Below are 12,019 nucleotides of genomic sequence, written 5' to 3' on the forward strand. Positions count from 1 at the left end.
AGACACCATCAAACTTCTAGAAGAGAACATAGGCAAAAATTCTCTGACAACATCTGTACAAATATTTTCTTAGGTCAGTATCCCAAGGCCACAGAAATAAAAACAAAAATAAACCAATGGGACTTAAACTTACAGGCTTTTGCACAGCAAAGGAAACCATTTAAAAAAACCCAAAAGACAACCTACAGAATGGGAGAAAATAGTTTCAAATGATGAAACTGAAAAGGGCTTAATCTGTAAAATATATGAACAACTTCTACAACTCAACAGCAAAAAAACCAACAATCCAGTTGAAAACTGGGCAGAAGACCTGAATATCTTCTCTAAAGAAGATATGTAGATGGCCAACAGATGCATGAAAAAATGCTTAACATCACTAATCATTAGAGAAATGCAAATCAAAACTACAATGAGGTACCATCTTGCACCAGTCAGAATGGCCATCATTGACAAGTCAACAAATAACAAATGCTGGAGAGGATGTGGAGAAACGGTACCCTCCTACACTGCTGATGGGAATGTGATTGGTACAACCACTATGGAAAACAGTATGCAGGTACCTCAGAAAACTCGGTAGAACTACCATATGATCAGCAATCCCACTCTTGGTTTCTCCTTCAAATCTGAATGAGAGCCTTGCTGGGTAGAGTAATCTTGGTTGGAGGTTTTTCCTTTCATCACGTTAACTATATCATGCCACTCCATTCTGGCTTGCAGGGTTTCTGTTGAAAAATATGCCGATAACCTTATCGGGGTTCCCTCGCATGTGATTTGTTTCTTTTCCCTAGCTGCTTTCAAGATTTTCTCTTTGTCTTTAATTTTGGTCAGTTTGATTAATATGTGTCTCAGTGTATTCCTCCTTGGGTTTATTTTATATGGTACTCATTGTGCTTCCTGGATTTGAGTGAGTGGTTCCTTTCCCATGTTAGGGAAGTTTTTGGCTATTATCTCTTGGAATAGTTTTTCTGTCTCCTTCTCTCTCTCTTCTCCTTCTGGCACCCCTATAATACGGATGTTGGTGCGTTTAACGTTGTCCCAGAGTTCTCTGAGACTCTCTTCATTTGTTTTCAATCTTTTTTCTCTTTTCTGTTCTGCATCCGTAATTTCCACTAATCTGTCCTCCACCTTGCTTATTCGTTCTTCTGCCTCCTGTATTCTGCCATTGGCTGCTTCTAGTGAATTTTTTATTTCAGTTATTGTATTTTGCATCTCTTCTTGTTTAAGTTTTATATCTTGTATCTCTTTGGTCAGTGTTTCCTGTAAGTTATGCATCTTTGCCTCCAGTTTATTTCCAATGTCTTGCATCATCTTCAGCATCAATGGTCTAAAATCTCTTTCCTGGAGGCCAAGAATCTCCTGATCACTTAGCTGATATTCTGGGGTTTTGTCTTTCTCCCTCATCTGAGTTATAGTTCTCTGTCTTTTCATTTTTATAGGTTTTTGGTGTGGTGACCTTCTTACAGATAATAGAGTTGTAGCCTCTCTTACTTCTGATGTCTGCCCCCCTGTGGCTGAAGTCAGTATGGGGGCTTGGTGTAGGCTTCCTGATGGGAGGGACTGATGCCTGCCCCCTGGTAGGTGGAGACAATTGTAATCCCTCTGGTGTGTTGGGCTTTGTGTCTGGATGGGATTAGAGGCAGCTGTGTGCCTGAGGGGTCTTTAGGTAGCCTGTTTACTGAGGGGTGGGGCTGTGATCCCATCTGGGTTGCAGCAATCCCACTCTTGGGCATATATCCAAACAAAACTTTCATTGAAAAAGATACATGCACCCATATGTTCATTGCAGCACTATTTGCAATAACCAATACATGAAAATGACCTAAATGTCTGTGGACAGATGAATGGATTAAGAAGATGTATATATGCACAATGGAATACTACTCAGCCATAAAAATGAACAAAATAATGCCATTTGAAGCAACAAGAATGGAATTATAGACTTTCATACTAAGTGAAGTAAGAAAGAGAAAGACAAATACGATATGATATAACATATCTGGAATCTAATATATGGCACAAATGAACCTATCTACAGAAAGGAAACAAACTCATGAACTTGGAGAAGAGATTGTGGTTGCCAAGGGGGAGGGGAAGGGGATGGGATGTACTGGGAGTTTGGGTGTTAGTAGGTGCAACTATTGCATTTGGTGTGGATAAGCAATGACATCATGCTGTATAACACAGGGAACTATATCTAGTAACTTGTGCTGGAACATGATGGGGGATGTGAGAAAAAGAATGAGTGTGTGTGTGTGTGTGTGTGTGTGTGTGTGTGTATACATATATACATGCATGCCTGCATCAATTTGCTGTACAGCAGAAATTGACAGAACATTGTAAGTTAACTATAATAAAAAAATAAAAATCTTAAGAAAAGAGAAAACAACCTTGTTGTTACCAAAGGGGAAAGGAGAAGGAGTAGGGACAAATTAAGGTCTAGGATTAGAAGATACAAATTATTATGTATAAAGTAGATAAGCGACTAGGATATATTGTATAGCATGGAAATTATAGCTATTATCTCTTAATAACCCGTAATGGGGTTTAATCTGAAAAAATACTGAATCACCTTACTGTACACCTGAAAATAATATAATATTTTAAATCAACAGTGCTCAACTAAAATGAACTGATATAAAACTTTTTAGAAGAGGAGTTCCCTGATGGTGCAGTGGGTTAAGGATCTGGCATTGTCTCTGCTGTGGTTCATGTCTCTGCTGTGGTGTGGGTTCGATCCCTGGCTTGGGAACTTCCACATGCTATAAGTGCAGCCAAAAAGAAAAAGGAAAAAACTCAGGGTCTGGTGGATATAAATAGCAATAATGCTAAAGGATATGTTCACCCAAGGCTGCTGCTCACTCCTATTCCACAGGGCTCAGACTGTTGCCATTCATAAGCAGCTCTTACAGCCTGTGGGTGTAGTCATGTCTTGTACAAGCACTGTGGGCTCCAAAACAGCTTGTGGGCAGTAGTTTTTCAGCTGTAGGTAAAGCTTGTGAAAGTTGGTGTAAATAAAGAAGCTAATAACTGGGAGAACAAAGATTTCAAGGATCATACCATTCGAAGATTTCAATATTTGTATATAACATTTAAGTAAGCACATAGATGCTTTTTAAAAAAAATTTATTAAAGTATAGTTGACTTAAAGTGTTCTTTAGGAGTTCCTGTCGTGGCGCAGTGGTTAACGAATCCGACTAGGAACCATGAGGTTGCGGGTTCGGTCCCTGCCCTTGCTCAGTGGGTTAACGATCCGGCGTTGCCGTGAGCTGTGGTGTAGGTTGCAGACGCGGCTCGGATCCTGCGTTGCTGTGGCTCTGGTGTAGGCCGGTGGCTACAGCTCCGATTCAACCCCTAGCCTGGGAACCTCCATATGCCGCGGGAGCGGCCCAAGAAATAACAACAACAACAACAACAAAAGACAAAAAGACAAAATACAAAAAAAAAAAAAAAAAAAGTGTTCTTTAAATTTCTGTTGTACAGCAAAATGACCCAGTCATACATATATGTACATTCTTTTTTTTTTCATAATATCTTCCATCATGTCCTTCCCCAAAAGATTGGACATAGTTCCCTGTGCTGTACTGTGGGGACTCCACAGCTTATCCATTCCAAATGTTAACAGTTATCATCTACTAACCACAAACTCCCCACCCATCCCACTTCTTCCCACCTCCCCCTTGGCAAGCACAAGTCTGTTTTCCATATCTGTGAGTCTGTTTCTGTTTTATAGATAGGTTCATTTGTGCCATATATTAGATTCCAGATGCGTGATATCATTTGGTATTTGTCTTTCTCTTTCTGACTAACTTCACTTAGTATGAGAGTCTCTAGATCCATCCGTGTTTCTACAAATGGCATTATTTTGTTCTTTTTTTTGGCCGAGTAGTATTCCATTGTGTATATATACCACTCTTCTTTTTTTTTCATAATATAAACATCAAATTTTATTTATGTAAACATACAGATAATTTCTAAAAGATAATTTCATTTCTCTTTTGTCCATGAAATAGTTTTTAAAAATTCCAACGAAACAGAGAGGAATGTTGAAACTTCTGAGTAAATTTGTGAATGAGTCTATTTCTTCCTGTAGTTCTACCAGTTTTTTTTTTCCCACTGTACAGCATGGGGATCAAGTTGTCCTTACATGTATACATTTTTTCCCACCCTTTGTTCTGTTGCAATATAACTATCTAGACATAGTTCTTGATGCTACTCAGCAGGATCTCCATGTAAATCCATTCCAAGTTGTATCTGATAACCCCAATCTCCCAATCCCTCTCATTCCCTCCCTCTCATATCAGGCAGCCACAAGTCTATTCTCCAAGTCCATGATTTTCTTTTCTGTGTAAATGTTCATTTGTGCTGGATATTAGATTCCAGTTACAGGAGTTCCCGTCGTGGCGCAGTGGTTAACGAATCCGACTAGGAACCATGAGGTTGCGGGTTCGGTCCCTGCCCTTGCTCAGTGGGTTAATGATCCGGCGTTGCCGTGAGCTGTGGTGTAGGTTGCAGACGCGGCTCGGATCCTGCGTTGCTGTGGCTCTGGTGTAGGCCGGTGGCTACAGCTCCGATTCAACCCCTAGCCTGGGAACCTCCATATGCCGCGGGAGCGGCCCAAGAAATAGCAACAACAACAACAACAAAAGACAAAAAGACAAAAGACAAAAAAAAAAAAAAAGATTCCAGTTACAAGTGATATCATATGGTATTTGTCTTTGTCTTTCTGACTCATTTCACTCAGTATGAGAGTCTCTAGTTTCATCCATGTTGCTGCAAATGGCATGATGTCATTATTTTTTATGGATGAGTAGTATTCCATTGTGTATATATACCACATCTTCCTAATCCAACCATCTGTTGATGGACATTTGGGTTGTTTCCATGTCCTGGCTATTGTGAATAGTGCTGCAACGAACATGCCGGTGCATGTGTCTTTTTAAAGTAGAGTCTTGTCCAGATATATGCCCAAGAGTGGGATTGCGGGGTCATATGGAAGTTCTATGTATAGATTTCTAAGGTATCTCCAAACTGTTCTCCATAGTGGCTGTACCAGTTTACATTCCCACCAACAGTGCAGGAGGGTTCCCTTTTCTCCACAGCCCCTCCAGCACTTGTTATTTGTGGACTTACTAATGAGGGCTGTTCTGACTTATACCACATCTTCTTAATCCATTAGTCTGTCCATGGACTTTTAGGTTGTTTCCATGTCTTGGCTATTGAGAATAGTGCTGCAATTAACATACGAGTGCATGTATCTTTTTGAATGAATGTTTTGCCTGATTTTATGCCCAAGAGTAAGATTGCTGGGTCATATAGTAGTTCTATATTTAGTTTTCTGGGGTACCTCTTTACTGTTTTCCATAGTGGTTGTACCAATTTACATTTCCACCAACAGTGTAGGAGGGTGCCGTTTTCTCCACATCCTCTCCAGCCTTTGTTATTTGTTGACTTGTTAAAGATGGCCATTCTGACTGGTGCAAGGTGGTAACTCATTGTAGTTTTGATTTGCATTTCTCTAATGATTAGTGATGTTGAGCATTTTTTCATGCGTTTTTTATTTTTTTCAAATGAAGCCACTCTTAATTTGCCACTTAGAGATAACCATAGTTACATTGTGGTACATATCCTTGCAGTTTTTTTCCTATGGGTATATATAAAGCTAAACAGAAATGGCTGAGTGATGATGGAAATAAAAATGAAAAACTGATTTTGCTTTCTTTTTTTTTTTTTTTTGTCTATTTGCTATTTCTTGGGCCACTCCCGTGGCATATGGAGGTTCCCAGGCTAGGGGTCGAATTGGAACTGTATCCACAGGCCTACACCAGAGCCACAGCAACGCGGGATCTGAGCCGCGTCTGCAACCTACACCACAGCTCACGGCAACGCCAGATTCTTAACCCACTGAGCAAGGGCAGGGACCGAACCTGCAACCTCATGGTTCCTAGTTGGATTCGTTAACCACTGCGCCACGACGGGAACTCCTGCTTTCTTTTTTTAAATAATTTTTATTTTTTCCATTATAGTTGGTTTACAGCATTCTGTCAATTTTCTGCTGTACAACAAAGTGACCCAGTCACACACACACACACACACACACACACACACACACACACACACACACGCATACACATACATTCTTTTTCTCACATTATCCTCCATCATGTTCCATCACAAGTGACTAGATAGAGTTCCTTATGCTATACAGCAGGATCTCATTGCTTATACACTCCAAATGCAATATCTTTTTTTAATCTGATTTTGTTTTTAATTCTTAAGCGTTATGATCAGATAATTTACACATCTGTGCTGATGGTATAGCTCCTGTACTTTACACCTTCCATGAGTTGACAAAAGCACCATTATCAATCACACATATCCAGTAGTTCTACAGTTGTGTTTTTAAATACCAATTTAAAAGAAACTCCTGAATTCCAAGCAAAGTTTGCTAACATATCTTGACACGCTCAATTTTAAAAGCACCTGATCTTAAAGATCATCTATAAAATGTGAGAAATGCTAGATATTCTTTACTTGATGCTGTACATAAACCTCACTAAAATGCCTTTCAATAAGTAAAAGGCAGTATTTGAGATATGATAATTTTAACGAAATTGGCATAGTTAAGACCAAAAAGATAAAGTGGGCATTGTCAGTTTATCTTCAGCTCATGCCTTAACAGGCTAGTGAACACAATTTGAAGCAAAGGTGAACCTTGCTCTATTCTATGAGATAGTGAAGGGATCTTCTCAGTATTTACATTACATTAATATAACCAGTTACAGAAATCTAAATATAAAACCAATCTCCTATAGGTTCTGAGAAGGTATTCACCATCTTCCTGAAAACTTAACACTCCATATTCAAATTTAATCATCTCTGTAGAAGGGGAAAACAGTGATAGTACTTGTTGAACTGGAATTACTACTAAAATTCAAAAAGCTGACCGAATTCATTTAGCCACCAACAAGTCTTATTTAAATCACAGCCCTCTAACAGAAACATTCCATCAGCCATACATGATCTGAATTCCAGTGTATGAGATAAATTTAAATATGGTACACATATAAAAGTCATGAAACATTTTGGTCTTGTAATAAATAAGGTGGTGGTCAACTTTTACTCATTAGTAGATTTTTGAGATAAGCTACCAAGTCTTCCCTTTCTCCTGCCTTCTTAATGCCAGCGAAGATCATTTTTGTTCCAGGGATGTACTTCTTGTGTTTCTCCAGGTACTCCATCAGCTTCTCTCCCCAGGTGATACCTTTGTTCTTGTTGGCATCAGTGTAAGTGAATCCAGGAGCCTGACCTGTCTTCTGCCCGAACAGACCATGGAGGTTTGGACCAGTCTTGTGCTTGCCTCCCTTTTCTACAGTATGGCACTGGGCACACTTCTGAATAAAAATCTTCTTACCCTTCTCAACATCATCCATTTTAAAATCGTTCTTTTGCTGAGCACAACAGACAAGTGGCCACTCGCAAGCTGGACATCCCGCTCTCTGATTTTACTTTTTTTTTGTTTGTTTGTTTGTTTTTTCTTTTTAGGACCGCACCCATGGCATATGGAAGTTCCCAGGCTAGGGTCATATCGGAGCTGCAGCTGCCCACCTACACCACAGCCACAGCAATGCCGGGATCCTAGTCACGTCTTCAACCTAAACCACAACTCAGGGCAACTCCAGATCCTTAACACACTGAGTGAGGCCAGGGATCAAACCCACATCCCCATGAATCCTAGTCAGGTTCGTTAACTACTGATCCATGAAGGGAACTCCTGATTTTGCTTTCTTGTAAAAATTTTTTAAAATAAGAGTTGTAAGTAAGATATATGACATGATGATTTGATATACATTTACACAGTGTGATGATTACTGCAGTCCAGCTAATTAACATACCTTCTCCTCACAGTTACCATTGGTGTGTGTATGTAATGAGAGCACCTGAAATCCATTCAGCATATTTTCAGTATTTAATATAGTATTAACTATAGTCATCATGCTGTGCATTAGATCTCTAAATTTATCCTACATAAGAGCAATTCTGGACCCTTTGACTAACAGGCACCATTCCCTCCACCTCCCCACCCCTGGTAACCAGCGTTCTACTCCTGAACAGTAACTAATTTTTAACTCTCTGAAAGCAGTCATTCTACCCAAAGAACTTTACCCTCTGAAATTCATTGGCTTAGGTAGCTGTAGCATTTTGCATTAGAAAAGCAGCTCTGGGGAGTTGGCTCAGTGGTTAATGAATTTATTTGAATTCAATTGCATAATTTCAGTTTGACTGTTTTTGAATCTTGAATTTTATTTACCGTATTTTCCAGTCTTGTGTCATCAGCAAATTGATGAGCAAACTTTCAGCCTTCAAACTTCCTGAGAAAAATATTGTGGAGTTCCCTGATGACCTAGCAGTTAAGGATCCTGTATTGTCACTGCAGTGCCTTGGGTCACTGCTGTGGTGTGGGTTTGACCCCTGGCCTGGGAACTTCTGTGTGCCATGGGCATTGCCCTCAATTTTTTTTTTTAAATGTTGATTTAAGAAGGACCTGACAATGAAGCCACTAAAGACCTTTTCCAGACTGAGACTGCTATGTAACTTAATGAAATGTTTGTGCATTTGAATCCCCTATCCTATACCAAATATCTCACTAGCTTGGCCACAGGACTTATCAGATGCCTTCTTGAGGTCAAGATTCATGCCAACTATATTGTTTTCTACGGTTGCTGTAATAAATCACTATAATTGCTTGGCTTAAGTCAACGCAGTTTATTATCTCACAGATAAGTAGGTCAGAAGTCCAACACAGATCTCCCAGGCTAAGCTCAAAGTGTCCACAGGGCTGCCTTTCCTTTTAGAGGCTGTAGGGGAGAATCCATTCCCTTGCTTATTTTAGTTATTGTCAGAATTAAATTCCTTTTTTTTTTTTTTTTTTTTTTGCATTTTAGGGCTGCACCCACAGCATGTGGAAGTTCCCAGGCTAGGGGTCGAATCGGAGCTGCAGCTGCCAGCCAATACCACAACCACAGCAACGCGGGATCTGAGCTGCGTCTGTGACCTACAGCACAACTCACAGCAACGCCAGATCCTTAACCCACTGAGCAAAGCCAGGGATTGAACCTGCATCCTCAAGGATACTAGGTGGGTTCGTTTCCACTGAGCCAATGGGAATTCCTCAATTCCTTTTTGTTGTAGGTCTAAGGTCTCATTTCCTTGCTGCTTGTCAGTTGATGGTCACTCTAGCTTCTAAAGATCGGCCATATTCCTTGGATCATGTCTCCCTTTCTCCATCTTCAAAGCCTGCAATGTTTGTCAAGCCCCACTTATGCTTAAAAACTCTCCTGCCTCTTCCTTCCTTCCCTCCCTCCTTCCCTCTTTCTTTCTCTTTTTCTCTTTCTCTCTCTTTCATTTTTGGCCTCCCCATGGCATATTGAGTTCCGGGCCAGGGATCAGATCTGAGCCACAGATTTGACCTATGCCACAGTTGCTGCAACGCAGGATCCTTTAACCCACCGTGCTGGGCCGGGGATCAAACCTGAGTCCTGGTGCTATGGAGATGCCTCTGATCCTGTTGCACCACAGCATGAACTCCTCTCCTGCCTCTTATGACACCTATCTCTTTTCCTCTGGAGGGTGGAAAGGTTTTCCAGCCTCTAAGGACTCATGTGATTACAATGGGCCCACAAAGATAATCCGGGATAATGTCCCTAGTTTAAAGTCAGCTGAGGAGTTCCCTGGTGGTGCAGTGGGTTAAGGATCTGGCATTGTCACTGCTGTGCCATGTGTTTGATCCCTGGCCTGGGAATTTCCACATGCCACAGTTGCAGCCAATAAAATAAAATGAAATAAATTGTAGAGTCCAAATTTGTTTTTAAAATTCTTTATTAAAGTATAGTTGATTTACATTGTTGTGTCAGTTTCTGCTGTACAGCAAAGTGACCCAGTCATACATACATATGCATTCCCTTTCTTATATTATCTTCCATTATGGTCTATCCCAAGAGAGTGGATATAGTTCCCTGTACTATACAGTAGGATCATTGCTTGTTATCCCTCTTATCCCTTTGTCATATCTTCCCTTCATTCCTATCTTCTAGCAACCACTCACCTATTCTTCTTTTTCTTTTTTTTGAAATTTTATTTTTATTTTTTTTTACAGAATAAAATACATGCATTTAAGCACAATTACATTCACACAGATTTTTTTTTTTTTTTGTCTTTTTTTTTGCTATTTCTTTGGGCTGCTCCCGCGGCATATGGAGGTTCCCAGGCTAGGGGTTGAATCGGAGCTGTAGCCACTGGCCTCCGCCAGAGCCACAGCAACGCAGGATCCGAGCCATGTCTGCAACCTACACCACAGCTCATGGCAACGCCGGATCGTTAACCCACTGAGCAAGGGCAGGGACCGAACCTGCAACCTCATGGTTCCCAGTCGGATTCATTAACCACTGCGCCACGATGGGAACTCCTCACACAGATTTTTATATCAGGGATCTTAAGAAACAGATTATGTGACTCCCTCTGGAGAAGTGGAATGGAAAATATGCTGAGACAAATAGGAAATTTATTCTATTCTTTATCCCATTTCGTATGGCTTTCATCCTTACTATTTAGTATTATCTATTACATTTCAATTTTTCTTTAACAATTAGCTTTATATTAAAATTGTGTATATTATGCAACTAAAATTTATAAAGAAGAAAGCCTTATATACCATTAAATATTTTATATAGCATAATAAAAAGAATAACTTAACTGGTAAGACTAATAAAAATATTATACCCTCTGAAAATAAGTAAAATATAAAATGCATAAATTGGTTAAAAAACAGTGTAACTGTATAAATATGTCCTCACAATTTGTTACATCTTATTGATTCTTCAGTATAGGCATTACACCATTCTAGGTGATGTGATAAACAAGACATTATAGACCTTACATTGTACCATGGAGAGAAATGGTTATTAATAATACAATTGTAGAACTGTATTATTTAATTGTACAGTTGCATTATTTAATTATAATTATCATAAATTCTTTGATGGAGAGGAAATCAGAATCAGATCTAAGAAGACTTCAGCTTTCCAATAATGATGTTGAATGACCCCCTTCATGGTGGATTATGCACTTATTAACTATGAGATATATTTCTTCTCCAGAGATTCCTTGTTTATGTATCAATTGTAGATTTTTGGTTTGCAGTTATTCTGAAGTTTTGATATAAGTGTCTATATGTATATGAGATTGTTTTAAGTTGTTCTCTTAATTGCAAGTTCATCTCCAGTGTCTTGCATTTGTATCCACCTCTTCTCATGATTTCTGATTTTGATGGTATAATTGTGCATGGATGATTTTGTATCTTTACTGTATATATACCTTTACTGGTGAGCCTTGTCATTTGTGGAATTTTTGTTTCCTGTTGCTGTCTTGTCTTTTCTGCCTAGAGAAGTTCCTTTAGTATTTGTTGTAAGGCTGGTTTAGTGTTGCTGAATTCTCTCACCTTTTGCTTATCTGGGAAGGTTTTGATTTCTCCTTGAATGTGAAGGAGAGCCTTGCTGGATAAAGGAATCTTGGTTGGAGGTTTTTTCCTTTCATCATGTTAAGTATATCATGCCACTCCCTTCTGGCCTGCAGAGTTTCTGCTGAAAAATCTGCTGATAACCTTATCAGTGTCCCCTTGTATGTTATTTGTTTCTTTTCCCTAGCTACTTTCAATATGTTCTCTTTGTCTTTAATTTTGGTCAGTTTGATTAAATGAGTTTCGGGGTGTTCCTCCTTGGGTTTATTTTATATGGTACTTGTTGTGCTTCCTGGATTTGAGTGAGTGGTTCCTTTCCCACATTAGGGAAGTTTTTGGCTATTATCTCTTGGAATATTTTTTCTGTCCCCTTCTCTCTCTCTTCTCCTTCTGGCACCCCATAATATGGACGTTGATGCATTTAACATTGTCCCAGATTTCTCTGAGACTCTCTTCATTTGTTTTCAATCTTTTTTCTTTTCTCTGTTCTATATCAATAGATTTACA

General features: G+C 39.4%; 1 pseudogene; it reads right to left on the bottom strand.

Moving 5' to 3' along the window:
- On the bottom strand, positions 6,212 to 7,430 carry LOC100517742 (annotated as a pseudogene).

The sequence above is a fragment of the Sus scrofa genome, chromosome X (assembly GCF_000003025.6).
Source record: "Sus scrofa isolate TJ Tabasco breed Duroc chromosome X, Sscrofa11.1, whole genome shotgun sequence".
NCBI classification, from domain to species: domain Eukaryota; kingdom Metazoa; phylum Chordata; class Mammalia; order Artiodactyla; family Suidae; genus Sus; species Sus scrofa.